The following is a 16,377-nucleotide window of genomic DNA, read 5'->3' as shown; positions in this document are numbered from 1 at the left end:
AGTTGGCTTTTCTAGGATACGTCATCACCAAAGTTTGAGACAAAGACCATTGGATGGGTTTTAATAAGGCTCAAATAAATTTAAGATCCAAGAAAACGGATCTGAGTTTGATATTATTTGATTTTGGGTATGGACACAACTAGCTGATTTCTTTTGATTACATTAATGAATATATGTAGATGTTTAAAGCGTTGATCTTAACGGTTCAATTTCAACAAGTGAGGTTGAGGTCATTCAAATGGTTAATGTGATAATTCGGTCATTTTCAAGGTCTCTTTCGTTGAACGCCATCATGGCTGAGATGACTGAGATGAGCACCAGAGTGAGTTTGACAAGGAGGGTCGTAGAGAATGACACCCTAAGCCAAGCTCATGTTGGGCTTAACAAACTGAAAATCCAAAAACACAAACCCTTAACCTGGAACCAGGATGCTAAGGAATTAAAAAACTTTATTTTCGACGTTGAACAATACTTGAAGGTTACAGGAACTTGCTCATAGGACCTAAGAGTTACATTGGCCACAATGCATCTCATGGACGGTGGCGCTCGAAGGTGGATGATATAAAAAATGGGTCATGCACCATAAACTCATGGGAAGACCGTTGATGGAATCGATGTAATCGACGCTCCCCTTGATGGGTTGCCAATTAAAGACCTGACGTTTGATGTTGACTCTTTTGAAGAAAAAGCCACACAATCGAACACCTCAAAATGTCGCGGTAGCTCTAAGAACTCTATCATACGACCTGAGAGTTGAGGGCTACAGGAACTTTCTCATACGACCTGAGAGTTACGTTAGCCGCAATGCATCTCATGGACGATGCAAAACTATGGTAGTGCTCGAAGGTGAATGGTATAAAAAATGGGGTCATGCACCATAAACTCATGGGAAGATAGTTGATGGAATCGATGCAATCGACGCTCCCCTGGATGGGTTGCCAATCAAAGACCCAACATTTGATATGGACTCTTTTGAAGAAAGAGCCACACAATCTCACAGCTTTAAACGTCGCGGTAGCTCTGAGAACTCTAACACACATAGGGAAGGACGTGTCGAAGAGTTAGACATTAAAAAAAAGATTATGCTAAAACTCTTCAGCGATCTGACTAAAGACTTCAGGACATCTACACCAAAAATCCATTGTCGTTCAACAGTCAAGATTTCTAGCTTTCACCCAGGAGACCCGAGTTCGATTCCTGGCAATGGAATATTATTTTTTTATTTCATTTTATTTCACAGTTTCTATCTTAGACTAAAAAGATTTTTATGAACTTTGTACCTTTGTTAGAGTTATGTTATAGATATTTTGTTCAATTTCAAATGGTTAATGCGATAATCCTGTTGAATGGTTAATGCGATAATCCAGTTGTTTTCGAGGTCTCTCTTGTTGAACAACATCATGGTTGAGATGAGCAAGTGATTCAAATGGTTAATGCAATAATCCAGTCGTTTTCTAGGTCTCTCTTGTTGAACGGCGTCATGGTTGAGATGAGCAGGTGATTCAAATAGTTAATGCGATAATCCAGTCGTTTTCGAGGTCTCTCTTGTTGAATGACATCATGGTTGAGATGAGCAGGTGATTCAAATAGTTAATGCGATAATCCAGTCGTTTTCGAGGTCTCTCTTGTTGAATGACATCATGGTTGAGATGAGCACTTGAGTGAGTTTAACAAGTTTAGCTGTAGAGAACCACACCTAAAGCCAAGTTCATGTGGGCTTAACAAACTTAAAATCCAAGAACACAACCCCTTAAATGGAAACCGGGATGCTAAGGAATTAATAAGCTTTATTTTTTACGTAGAACAAACACAACCCCTTAAATGGAAACCGGGATGCTAAGGAATTAATAAGCTTTATTTTTTACGTAGAACATTACTTGAAGGTTACACGAACTTGATCATAGGACCTAAGAGTTACGTTGGTCGCAATGCATCTCACGGACGATGCAAAACTATGGTGGCGGATCATAGGACCTAAGAGTTACGTTGGTCGCAATGCATCTCACGGACGATGCAAAACTATGGTGGCGTTCGAAGGTGAATGGTATAAAAAATGGGTCATGCACCATAAACTCGTGGGAAGACTGTTGATGGAATCGATGCAATCGACGCTCCTTTGGATGGGTTGCCAATCAAAGACCTGATGTTTGATGTTTACCCTTTTGAAGAAAGAGTCACACGATCGAACAGCTCGAAATGTCGCGGTAATTCTGAGAACTCTATCACACACATGAAAGGACGTGTCAAAGAATTAAACATTACCCAAAACATCATAGTAAAACTCTTGAGCGATTAGACAAAAGACTTTAGGACAACTACACAAAAAATTCATTGTGTCCAACGGTTTGGATATTTGGCTTTCACCTAGGAGATTTTGGTTTGATTCTCTCAAATTGAATATTATTTTCTTATTTCTTTTTATTTTATAGTTTCATCTTTTGTCACCAATTATATTTAAACTTTACCTCATTTTGAGAGGTACTTTAATGGTCAAGTTCAATAGTATCTTAGATTAAAAACTTTTATGAACATCGTACCTATGTTAGTGTTATATTATAGATATTTGTTTCAATTTCAACAAGTGGTGTTGAGGTAATTCAAATGGTTAATGCGATAATTCGGCTATTTTCGAGGTCTCTCTTGTTGAATGCCATCATGGTTGAGATGAGCACCCGAGTGAGTTTGACAAGGAGACTCGAATTTAAACTTTACCTACATTTGAGAGGCACTATAATGGTCAAGTTCAATGGTATTTTAGATTAAAAAGACTTTTATGAACTTCGTACCTTTGTTAGTGTTACTTTGTACCTTTGTTAGTGTTATGTTATAGACTTTTATGAATTTCGTACCTTTGTTAGTGTTACTTTGTACCTTTGTTAGTGTTATGTTATAGACTTTTATGAATTTCGTACCTTTGTTAGTGAGTTTGCGAACAGGTGCAGTGAACGTGGAGAGATTAAACACGTGACATTGAAATCTTTAGTTTGACACTCTCCCAACTAAACACTGATTCATTATATTTTAAAAAAGAAATAATAATCGACTAAACTATAAGGTGCAATGAATGCAAATCAAACACAAGACCTTCCAATATTCAATCTAATGCTCTCCCAACTAAGCCATCCCAGAAAACATAAAAAATGAAATTATGCTATGTGAACCAAGTGTAATGAACGTGGATCGAACACGTGACCTTCAGATCTTCAGTCTGACGCTCTCCGAACTGAGCTATCCCCGCAATCATTAGAAATGAAAATTCATCAGTAAATATATTTTCGCTGATTCATTGAGATTTTAAAAAGAAATAATGACTAATTTTTTTATTGAATAGTCAAGTTATGCAAATAGAAACAGGTGCGGTGAACGTGGAGATCGAACACATGACCTTCAAATATTAAATCTGACGCTCACCAAACTAAGCTATCCCCACTAACATTAAAAATGAAAGTTTTTAAGTAAAGGTATTTCGGCTAATTAATTGAAATTTTAGAAAGAAATGATCACTAATTTTAAATTGAATAGTCAAATTGTGCATGCATGGTTCACGTGGATCGAACACGAGACCTTCATATCTTCAATCTAACGCTCTCTCAACTGAACTATCCACACTAACGGTAAAAATAAAAATTCATCAGTAAAGGTATTTTCCCTACTTCATTGAAATTTTAAATAGAAATAATCACTAATTTTTAATAAGATATTCAAGTTATCCAACTTGTATAAGGTGCGGTGAACTATAACACGTTAGGTATTTCCGATAATTCATTGAGATTTCAGAAAGGAACAATGACTAATTTTAGATTGAATAGTCGGGTTATGCAACTAGAATCAGGTGCGGTGAACGTGGAGATCAAACACGTGACCTTCAAATCTTCAGTCTGACGCTCTCCCAACAGATGGTCAAACATTGGGTACGCTTCAAATCTTCAAATCTTCGCTTCTGTTAAATTCAACGAAAGGCATTGGGTACGCAGTTATAGTATGACATTCCACTCATAAACAGATGGTCAAACAGAAATGCTCAAGCAAATATTGGAAGACATATTGAGGGTATATGTGATGGATTTTGCACGAAGCTGGGATAAGTACCTACCCCTTATGAAATTCGCTTATAATAATACTTGTCAAGCCACCATACAAATGGCCACATACGAGGTTCTTTATGTACGAAGATTGCGATCCCCTATCTTTTCGGAAGAAGGGGGGCAAATGACAACTATTGGGCCAAAGCTGGTGCAAATTACCAACACTGCAGTCCAGAAGATTAAAGCTAGGATACAAACCGCACAAAGCCGAGGGAAAAGCTATGCAGACCTAAGGCGCAAGGACATGGAATTGTTGGTAGGGGATCATATATTCCTAAATGTAGCACCCCATGAGAAGGGTGCTCACGTAGGGGATCATATAAGCCCTAAGTTTATCTCTCCCTTTGAGATATTAGAAAGAATTAGATCTGTGGCCTATAGAATCGGGCAATGCCCAAACTTGTCTGCAGTACATAATATCTTTCATGTATCCGTACTATGGAAGTATACCCTAGATCGTTCGCACGTACTGGCTCATGAAACTCTCTTCTTGAGAGATGACATAACGTATAAAGAAGTCCCGATTCAAATAATAGACAAGAAAGTCAAATGACTGAGAAACAAGGAAATCTCTCTCGTTAAGGTCCTACGGAAGAATCATAGAGTAGAAGAAGCCACTTGGGAAACAGAAGGCAAATAAGAACCTTTTGTACCCTGACCTATTTTAGAATAAGCACTTTTGATGACCGAAAGTTTTCAAAGGAGAGGAGAATTTGCAACACTCAAGGTCTCCAATAAGGTAGACAGTGTATAATCCCTACTAGGTTGTATCTAGAAGCAAAGAAAACATTAAGAAAATGGTACTTTTTCTAATTTTTATAAACTTCCCGAATCATTAAATTTTTTTTAGAATAAGAATTACAAGGTGCTTAAAAAAGGAAGGATCCGATCGGAGAAGACTTTTCTGGCAGAAGATTCAGAAAAATAAAGAATGAAATTATAGAAATTCTAGACGTTTCAATGGTAGTGGAAAATCCGTCTATAAATTATGAATTAGGGTAGACTATTAGGGGCAAGAAGCAATCTTAATCGAGTACCCAATCGAGAGATACAAGTTTTTTGTTTTGGGGTATCTTGTTCATGGGTTTACCTTGAATTTGAGAACTATAGTCCACTGTTCATTACCAAACTTGTTCCTGCACCTTCTAAATAAGTTTACCCATAAAATTGGTGAAGGAAAGAAGTCCTCAAAGTGCTAGTAGGTTTTCACACAAATTAGTCCACGTTAGGTTACCCTCTAATGTTTTCCTAAGCTAAAACCTCAACTCCTAAAGCCTAACCCATGACATTATGTATAAACCTAGGTTCATCAATAATCCATGTACCAAGTACCTAGAACTATGTGAATAACATGCTAAATAAGTTGCTAGGATCCATATCCAGAAGTAACCATTATTTGCATTACGATGTGTTCTAAAAGGCCTCTATTCCTCTTTAGGTAGGATGTCCTGCAATATGTATCATGAGTTGGATGTTATGATAGGCCTACCTTTCCCATCAGCTAAACGAGATGTCTTGCACAACGATTTACCAGTAGGATTACATGATTATGACGACACCATTCATGTGTTCATGGGGAGAAAATTGAAGGTTATTTTAGGGGAAGGTTTTCAGGATCAGTATATGATACATGAAACGATGACCTCTAAGTTCTAAGACCCTGAAAACATAACAAGAAGTAATATCCTAGCTTAAGGTCGCGATTAAGAACCTACTAGTAGGCTTATTACTAAGTTTTACTCACTCCATGTTTATTATTTTTTTTCAAGTAACTAAGAGTTGGTCGTGGATGAGAGTGGACTTTGGAGTGTGGGCCATGGACTAACTTCTATTTTAATCTAGTATTTTTTATTCTTCTTTTGAGTCTGCTTCTTATTTTTTGTTTGTAACGAATATGTATATTTAACACCCAAAAAATGAAGAAAATTAACTCCCATAAGAATAAGCCACTCATGAAAGACCCAAACGATAGAAAGGAAAAAAACATTGAAGGATTAAGCAAGAAAAAGGACTTAGTCAAGTCACTCACCCTAACAAGTGATTTCAAGGAGTTAAAGGCCTTTTGAGAAGGATGGGAAAGGAAAAAGTAAATGAAAAGGGCAAAAAAATCATTTTATCAATTATCAAGAATATTGCCCGATTTGTAATTCCTTATCTAGAAGGAATCTCAAGATTCAAAATAAGCAAAAAATGATAAAAGAGCGATGGGATGAGGAATTTGTAGAAAAATTATGGATTTTTCGAGAAAAATAATAATAAAATATTCGGAAAGTGGCAAATTATCAAAATACCCCTAGAAGAATGGACAATTACATAAATGCCACTATAATTAGAATCAGAGCATCTACCGTGACAATCCGAGCAAAATCCCTCAAACTCAAATTTCAACCATCGGATCTCCTCCAAACTTTGATATGATCTAGAACGAACACGCACGAATCATCACATCCAACGACTAGTATTCAAAGCCAAGGTCGGTAAGGATACGATCGGGTTGATATCTTTGAAAAATTATCCAGAAAGTTCGATCTCTTAATAACGAAGATTTTGGAGCTCTCAATGTCGGTTTAAGCTCCTCCTATACAGTCTTAAGTAACAATATGGAATAAGAATCAAGAAAGGTCGATCCCCCAATCGAAGGCAATAAGCGTTTAGATTGTGGGTCTCCTACTCTCAGATTTCTTCCAAATTCCAGAGCAATCCTCCACCATTTCTCTTCAAACTTCTAAATAACGAAGAATCTGGAGCTCTCAATGTCGGTTTAAGCTCCTCCTATAAAGTCTGAAGTAGGAGAAACAATACAGAATAAGAATCGAGAAAGGTCGATCCCCCAATCGAAGACAATAAACGTTTAGATTATGGGTCTCCTACTCTAAGATTTCTTCCAAATTCGAGAGTAATCCTCCACCATTTCTCTTCGAACTTATTCCTACCATTTCTCAGCAAGATTACCCACAAGTTCTATGAAGGAATAGAGTGCTGAAAGTGCCTAGAAACCATTCCCCAAATTCAATCCGCCATTGAAGAGCTTCAAGAAAAACTTGAAAATCCAATCCGAGGATACATGATGATTCGTTGAGCAAGAATGGTTCCAATAAGTTTCTGCACCTCCAAGGAATGATTCCATAGAACACCACGAAGAAAAATAACCTCGAGAGCGTGTCGAATTGATGGAAATAGGTTTCGAAATTAAATTGGGAATAAGAGTTGAATTCCTATCTATGATCTCTTTTCCTTCAAATTAAGGATTCCTCTAGCTTCAGAGGAAGAAGTTGAGTAAACTTGATGAAGGAATCGAGAGATGAAACATCGTAGAAAAAGGTACCCAAGAGATCAAAAATTTGGCGTTTCGAGTGAGTTGCATACCGAGAACAATTTTTGGAAATTAAGGTCTTACACTCAAAGACGTTCCTCCAAATAAATTCCTTTAGCCTGAAGAAAGGATATGGAAGAAGTTCAATGAAGAAATAGGGCCTTGAAACCCCTAGAATCCGCTACCCAATAAGAAATCCTTTATTTTATCTCCAGCGATAAATCAGATTTTGGATGAACTTTGGAAGGAAATGTCTTAGGCTACGATCCACGAGAAGGTATCAAATAAAATCCCTAACCCTTCCTTGTAATACCCATCTTTAAGTTTCACGAAGAAATCGAGGAGAGAAACGCTGTAAATGTGGTTGTACAGGCCGAGTTTCAGATGGCGGTGACGCGAAAAATGCGCATCTGCTTCCTGTTCAGAGGAAGAAAACGATGATATGGCCAGTTCTACTGAACTGTCCAAGTCAACTCAAAATTTGACATTTTCTCGGGTTTTCTCAATTTTAACCCCATTCCAGACCGATTCTAATATAAAATCTTATGGTTTCAGAAACTAGACACAATAAGGAGTACGTGGAAGGAAATTTGAAGTAATTCAGATACTGGAAGCTCAAGAATGGACGTCCCAAATGTCGACGACGAGGCAAGTAGTCACCTTGGACTTTTTGTTAAGAAATACTTCTAAAAATTGCCTGGATTTTCATATGAACCCTAAACCAAGTATGAATTAAGGATATATGTAAGAAAAACCCAAAGAATCGTGAGTTAAAGCCCTGAACCGATCAAATAGCTCAAGATTTAAGTAACGCTAAAATAACCCTCTAATGAGCTCCACTGCATATCAAATTTTAATACTGAGCATATTATATTATGTTGAGGTTAGATATGAAATTTGGTGGTCATTGGATAAGGATAAGTAGGTAAACGAGGAAATGGTGTAAAATGACCATAATGGCCCTAAGGTAATTTACCTTCGGTTCATGACCTAGATGACCTTCAAATGTTATAAAATTCATCAGTAGTTCTTATTTTATGAAATTTTATATGAATCCTTATCCCAAGAAGTTATATAAGGTAATGGAGTTTTGGAGTTATTGGAAAACTTAAGTTAGCGAAACCAAGATATGGGAGAAAATGCTCATCACGATCCATATGACCTTTGCCATGAAGCACGTTGTTTATAGTTTTGTAGTCAATGTTGCAAATGTTTGCTGCACACAAAAAATGATAGGGATGTTAAATTTTTAAGTCACTTTTGGAAAGTATGGTGGATAAATTGGGTACCAAATTATTGTTTTCAACTACATGTCATCCTCAGACTCACTTGCTAACTGAGGTTGTTAATAAAATATCAGCAACATTGCTTAGGGCTATTATTTATAAGAATATTAAGTCATAAATTGGGTAACAAAATATTATTTTCAACTACATGTCATCTTCAGATTAATGAGCAAACTGAGGTGGTTAATAGAACAGTAGGAGCATTGCTTAGGGCTATTATTTATAAGAATATTAAGTCTTGGGACGAATGTTTGCCAGTCATTGTTCTCTTTTTGAAGTTGCTTACGGATTTAATCCACTTACGCGTCTTGATTTGCTTTCTATTCATTCTAATATTTTTGTGAGTAAAGCAGCCACAAGTAAGGCAAATCGGATCAAAACATTGCATAAAGAGGGGAAGGAGACAATTGAGAAACAAAATTGAGGAAGAACTATTTGGAGCTTCAGAAGTGAATATTTGCACAGTTGAAGGAGCAAATGAAGTTGCAACCATCATTACATGAGTTGTTAAAAAACTTTATTTATTTTTAATTTCATAAAATTTGTAATGGTAGAATTGTCAAATTGACTTCGTTTTTTTTTTTTGGAGATATAAAGGGATCGAGATTAAGTCCCAGCCACTAACTTTTTTTTGTGGGAGACTATAACTACCCACAAATTATTATGTAAAAATCAAATTTCTGATGAATGAAATTGATCTCTCAAGTTGAGAAGTTCCCCTTCGAAATCCGAGCATCACGTGTGAGCCATGCAGTCACGCTTTGACATTGTGTGGTTGAGTGAAATTCTCAACCTTCTACTTATTTTTGGGATTTCTTATCTCTGTATTCATTGTAATTTATCCTGATACAAACAAATTTATTCTTTTAGGGAATGTATTAAGCACATGGATTTATTAATTACGGTGAACTTTTGTATAAAACGAAGTAAACACAAATGGAGTAACATGAGATAGAAGTAAACATAGTAATAAAAAGAAACTACATAAACTTAAAGGAAGTGAATCCCATTTTAGAATATAAATATTGTTCAATTGTAGCAAAGAAGTAGTTTTGAAAACTAGCCACTCCATATCAATCTATGTTTGGAAAACTAAAATAAAGAAAAAATAAATAAATAAAAATATTTTTCAAAAACTTAGTTGGATGTGAAATTTTGCTTAAAATTCAAATGTTTTCTTTTCTTTTCTTTTCTTTTTTTATAAAAGGATAAAACACATCATTTTGAAATAAAACAAAAAAAACAAAATAGTTATCAAATGGGCCTAATTTTTAACATATCTATCCCAAAGGAATGCATGGGCTCTAGTGGCAATAATAGTAGGTTTTAAAGCACAAAAATATGTGGAAAAATTTCATATATTGAGGTTGGATCATATATTGAGGTTGGATAAATTTCATATATTTAGGTGTGGAAAAAATATACACACGGGCGACTAAAAATGATAGATCCACTATAAGGGCATTTGGTCTAGTGGTATAATTTTTTTTTTACAAATTAGGTGGAATGAACAAACAAAAATAATGAGTTTAAAATTACCAAACAAAATATCAATTTTCAAATGGAATGGAGACATAAGACCATTTGAAAAATGAAAAGGACAAAAGAAAAATATTAAATACATTTTCAACTAATGCATTTGGTTGAGAGATATTATGGCCAATATAAGAAAAATATAGCATTAACTAATTTTCATGGACTCATATGGATCCTTAGCATACTAAAATGACTGTTATTATTGGTATCAAACCAATGACAATTCATATCAGCTAAATCTTCCGATTGATAATTAGGCCCGAGAAAGAACTTGAATTTATTTTTATATCTATCAACATGTTTCCTACTTTTATCTAAAACTTGATCACCAGTTTTTCTTATTTGCATTGTAAAATTATGTATTTCTATGGATATCATTTCTATTTCTAGAATTGAAACAAAAACATGTGGATAAATTTCAAATATTGAGGCGCATAAAAGATAGATCCACTACAAGGCATTTGGTCTAGTGGTATGATTCTCGCTTCGGGTGCGAGAGGTCTCGAGTTTGATTCTCAAAATGCCCCCAACAATTATATCAAATTGAAGCATGCAATATAATAAGATTTGAAATAGGTTTTTTTAAACCTCGAACCAAGAAGTAATTCAGATGGATATTTGAAAAGAAAAAAAAAAGGAAAATAAACAAATAAAGGGAATTTGTGTAGGTAGGATTCTCTTCATATCTTGGAAACTATGAGGATTCCTCTTCTTTCTTAACATAAAGACTTACTTTTTCGAGACTTGGACCATAAACAGTCCTCTACTCTTACTCCTACTCTCTTCTCTAAGAATCAACATAGCATAACCAGTCCATAAAGGCCGAGGTAGTCTTATAAAAGAAGATGAGGGTACCACTTTCAAATCATTCCATGAGGACTTGAGAAAGTTTTGTAAAAGAAGATGAGGGTACCACTTTCTATTGCATAATTTCTATGTGAATTGAGAATGAACCATATTCTTTGGAGATAAGATAGAGCCTCGAGCCTAACTTCAAAGGCATTACACAAATTGTTCTATGATATTTTTTCTAGGAACTCTTCGTTATGTTGTCCGTTGCAGGTGTCAGGAAAGGGACACAGATTCTCTATTGCACTGATCTCCCAATAGAAGTTTTACCCAGGTCATCTGTCGTCACAACCCTTTTAAGGAAGATGCGCCCAAATAACCAGTACATTTAAAGAAGTTTCAGAGAGCGAGAAGAGGATTGTGATAGAAGTTGCCCTAGGTAAAACTTCTTTAAATGTCTTAGCCAATCATGACCTCATAATGAGGAGTCTCTTGGACAACAATAACATATGGACAACAAATGTCTTAGCCAATTGTGACGGTCATGATTGCTCAAGGCGTGTTGCCCAAATAATCGGTAAACAATAACATTGCCCAAATAACCGCCTTGTTCAACAAATCGTTAACAAGAATGGCTGAGACATGCAACATGCAACCCCAGGCAACACGCCTTGGGCAATCATGACTGTGACATCTGCCCCCACACAATTTATTGGACGAAACTGACTTTAGGTCTCTCGATGCTTTTCCAACTGATCTCATAATGAGGAGTCTCTTCCAACCTACTAAGTGCTGTTGAAAATCACTTCTCGGTTTGTTGAGTCTTCATGTCTTCTCTGTTCGTTCCTACTTTCTTCACTCGAAACTTTTTTCTTATTTGTATGACGTCATACCACCTGCTTCTGTTTGATGTTTTCTTGGTCTAAATAATGACGTTTCAAGTTACTAACGTGGACAACAAGGTTAGTCCGCATCCATAAGAGCAATTGGATTCTATATGATGTCTTCATAATCTTATGGATAACTTTAACTAGTCCATAGTATTTTCACACCAGTTTTTGGTTCTTGTTGCTTTGAACTCGAAGTTTATTTGAACTTAACTTATATGAACTCTTTATTTTTCTTGAAATTATCGTGGTTGACGCTTTCGACTGACCCTTCTCTTCATCCGTCTAGATGATATTTACGTGTGAACACGTGTTGCTTCAGTGGTTTGTTTCTGTCTCCCTTCTTCAGTATCTGACCTTGTTTTTGTCTCTTCCGGTGGGGATAAATCCATTATCTAACCTTGTTTTGCGTCGTGGTGTTCATGTAGTGGCAACGAGGTTTCTATTGTGGTTGGCTCACTCGAGCTCCCCTTTTCAATTACAACAGTAGCAGCAAGCGTAGATTCATCATGGCTATGATTCTTTCTCAACTGTAGTATCGACATCATTTTCAACCCTCTTGGTTGATGGATGTTTTTCTGAATGATCGTCGGGTTAGACTCCATTACTACTAGACATTTTGCTAGGGGCATGTAAATGACTTTGTGTTTAAGCTGGACGTTCGTTCCTAACACGACGTCGAAGTCATCCATTTCAACTATCACTAAACAATTTGCCTAGTCCAAGGCTCCAGCTTGATTAGAGTTCTCATTGTGACTCTTAAGACAGGCAAAGCTTCCAATTTGACGGCGTTCATTTTTCCTGTATCTTAATGCCAAAGGATGTTAAAATATTTTGCATCGGTCTCAGTTGTGGGTGGCTCTAGAGTTGACAATGGCGTTCCTTACTACTTTGTGCTTTACCCAAACCTCGACATACATAATATATATATATATATATTCATTTAACTATAACACATATGGTCCATGAAATAATTGTAACTCTTATGCTCATTAATATTATAATGGCTACTACCTAAATTATAACCTAAAGTTGATAATTGATGTCCAATTAGTCAACCCTAAATTTGTAATCTCGAGTGATTGAAATTACAATGAAAGTAGTTTAAACACCTAGTATCTTAAAGGAAGTTGGTCTCTTCTAATAAAACACGAAGTTCTCTTTAATATCATTAATACAATTATGCTAGACATGAAACTAAAACTGCGTTCAATTTAACTCCATTTTATTGTCATCTTGAATGACGTGTAGGATATATTCTTGATTTACCTTGATATTTCATATTAGTTAAGCTTTTTGCAAAATCACAATTAGACAACAACAACGATGAACTTGGGTCTGTTTATTATTTTAAAGAAAATTTCTTTCTCCATCTTATTCCTAATAACTCTGCAACTAAATTCATATTATGCTAAGAAACAATTTTTTAGGGTTGTAGTTTATTCAACATTACATGCCTTACTTACAAGTAAAATACTAACCATCAAATTTTATTTTATAGTCCAACAACCGCTCAAGAAAATAGATTTCAAACTTGAGAGAAAAAATATATTGAGTGGGAGTTAAAAATGTTCCGATCTTTTTAGAAAGGGCATTTGGTCTAGTGGTATGATTCTCGCTTAGGGTGCGAGAGGTCCCGAGTTCAATTCTCGGAATGCCCCTATGTTCATTTCTCAAAAGATCAGCCTTAGAGAAAGCAATTCACCATCTACTTGTGTACTACACCATATATGTCTTAAATGGAGCTATCAAACTAGAAAATAACTTATATTGTTTTGTAGTTATCGCAAACCCTATGTAAAAAATTTAACAGCGGTCGAGATCTAAAACATATAATAATAATTGCTCATGGATTACATTAACAAAGAAATAAATGAAATAATGATGATACATTCCATAAGTAACTTAATATATAGTCCATAATAAGGGCATTTGGTCTAGTGGTATGATTCTTGCTTTGGGTGCAAGAGGTCTCGAGTTCGATTCTCGGAATGCCCCTCCAAAAGTAAAAAGGGACTATCATTTTTGGTGTGAGAGGTCTTCTTAAGTTCAATTCTCAAAATGACCCCAACAATATTTTATCAAAATGAATTATGCAAGATAATATGATTTAAAATGTGGTTTTTAAACATTGAACCAAGAAGATGAGAATAGAGAATGAACTTTTAGGAACTTTTCAGTCAAATAGGTCATATGTTGTCACAATCCTAATGTATTCTTTCTAAGAACTTTTCAGTCAAATAGGTCATATGTTGTCACAGTCCTAATTGTTCTTGTATTCTTTCTAGGAACTTTTCAGTCAAATAGATCATCGGTTGTCACAATCTTAATTGTTATTGTATTCTTTCTAGGAACTTTTCAGTCAAATAGATCATCTGTTGTCACAATCTTAATTGTTATTGTATTCTTTCTAGGAACTTTTCAGTCAAATAGATCATCTGTTGTCACAATCTTAATTGTTATTGTATTCTTTCTAGGAACTTTTCAGTCAAATAGGTCATCTGTTGTCACAATCCTAATTGTTCTGGTATTCTTTCTAGGAACTTTTGAGTCATATAGGTCATCTGTTGTCACAATCCTAGAACTGTATTCTTTCTAGGAACTTTTCAGTCAAATAGGTCATCTGTTATCACAATCCTAGAACTGTATTCTTTCTAGGAACTTTTCAGTCAAATAGGTCATCTGTTATCACAATCCTAGAACTGTATTCTTTCTAGGAACTTTTCAGTCAAATAGGTCATCTGTTGTCACAATTCTTTTAAGGAAGATGCACCAAAATAACCGATGAAGAAGTTTCAGAGAGCCATAGGTTCGAATCCTGTCACCTTGATGTGGTATTCTTAGGGGCCGAAGTGCAAAGCCCCGTAGTCTCTCCGTGGTTAGGAAGGCAGACATGTTGTCCACTGTCGTCACATTGGTCATCTGTCGTCACAATCTTTTTAAGAAATATGCGCCCAAATAACCAATGAAGAAGTTTCAGAGATCCATAGGTTCGAATCCTATCACATTGATGTGGTATTCTCAGGGGCCGAAGTGCAAAGCCCCATAGCCTATCCGTGTTCAGGAAGGCAGGCAAACCGCACACACTGAAAAAAAAACGAAGATCTCCTTTTCTATCACACGTAGAATTGTCATTCTGTTGTCTTTTAAAACCCCTTACCTTATCAGTCATCAGGCAGGTTTTTGGTATCATATAACGAGATAATTATTATGAAAAAGCTATTCCACTAGTGTGACTTAGATACCCTTTCTTTGTGGTATCGGTCATGCTATTTGAATAGCCTGAAGTCATCATAGCCTCTCCACCGGTTCCGAATACTCCTTCGGCATCAATGTGCTCCAATGAAAGAGATCAGACCCTTTCCTGAACTAGAACCGGGCACAAAACGCCGAGGATAAAGTTGAAAGCGAGCTCTTTTCGCGTATACGCAATCTCGAAACCCAATTAGCTCACGGACTGTCTCCTCAACCCTGGCGAGTATGAGTGCTTGGTAAGAGAGAATGTCGAAAGAGAAAGACATTCGATTACGACAACATTCCAACTACCAAAGTGCACTAAACCTAGTAGAGATCTTTGACCTAACGATAATGGAACTTCAAGCCCATTTAATCAATCCGCTTTGTACTTTATTGTTGACCAAATCGGATGCACGCCAAGCCTAAATTCTCTCTTAGTCACCCGAAAACGAAAGTTAGATCAGATCCAAAGTTTACGAATCGAAGAGAAAATGGATATGAGTTCTACACGCTTTCATTTTCAAAAGCTTCACTTGCCTACGGTACTTTATTCAGGATGTGCAACAATACGATCATCTCTCAGCCGTGTATAGAGAATTCCTTGATCATTTCCTTGGCGTATAACACAAATGAAGTCGCTTCTCTTACCGCCCATCATATGAGTCCATACTTGTCTTGTTGGTTTGTTGTACTATTCTATACCTCTCTCAATTGATAGAAAGACGTACGGGAGCTGGGAGGGCCTATCGTGAGGGAACTTTCCTTTTCACGGTTGGCAAAGGTAAAGCGGGAGCTGCATATGTCCAAAGTGATCAAGGCAGAGCGACTCCTTCTTTAAAAGATGTTGGTTTTATCGAAACTGTTAGATTTGCTTTCATTAAAGAAAAAGTAGTAGCTCTTGGTTTGGCCAAGGTCGATTCGTATGGCAATGCGGACTCGATTCAGGATGAGGATTCCGCTTTTCATACTGCTGTTATGAGCCGAAAGATCTGGTAAGCTATCTCGCTAAACGAAAGGAAAAAGCACGTACACGTTGACATTGTTACAAGGGGCGGGGGCCCGCCAAAGAAGGTCAGTCGGACTAGGTTAGGACCCTTGATCCGATTCAGCTAAGTTTTTCCATGCGAGAATGCATGCGTATCGGTATCCTCTTTAGGACTGGTTGCTTCCTCTTTTTGTTTATATGTTTGGAGAAACCTCCTAAGCCCACCTTTCTTATCAGGTGTGATTCAATCTTTCAGCTC

General features: G+C 36.3%; 3 non-coding genes across 3 annotated transcripts; 2 read left to right on the top strand and 1 right to left on the bottom strand.

Moving 5' to 3' along the window:
* Positions 1–3,165: 3,165 nt before the first annotated feature.
* On the bottom strand, positions 3,166–3,238 carry TRNAF-GAA. The gene has a single exon. It is a non-coding gene; the product is annotated as a tRNA-Phe (tRNA).
* Positions 3,239–13,485: 10,247 nt separating this feature from the next.
* TRNAP-AGG lies at positions 13,486–13,557 on the top strand. The gene has a single exon. It is a non-coding gene; the product is annotated as a tRNA-Pro (tRNA).
* Positions 13,558–13,822: 265 nt separating this feature from the next.
* TRNAP-UGG lies at positions 13,823–13,894 on the top strand. The gene has a single exon. It is a non-coding gene; the product is annotated as a tRNA-Pro (tRNA).
* Positions 13,895–16,377: the final 2,483 nt, after the last annotated feature.

Source organism: Cucurbita moschata, unplaced genomic scaffold (assembly GCF_002738365.1).
Source record: "Cucurbita moschata cultivar Rifu unplaced genomic scaffold, Cmos_1.0 Cmo_Scf00125, whole genome shotgun sequence".
Classification (NCBI taxonomy): domain Eukaryota; kingdom Viridiplantae; phylum Streptophyta; class Magnoliopsida; order Cucurbitales; family Cucurbitaceae; genus Cucurbita; species Cucurbita moschata.
This window is presented reverse-complemented; position numbering and strand designations above follow the sequence as displayed.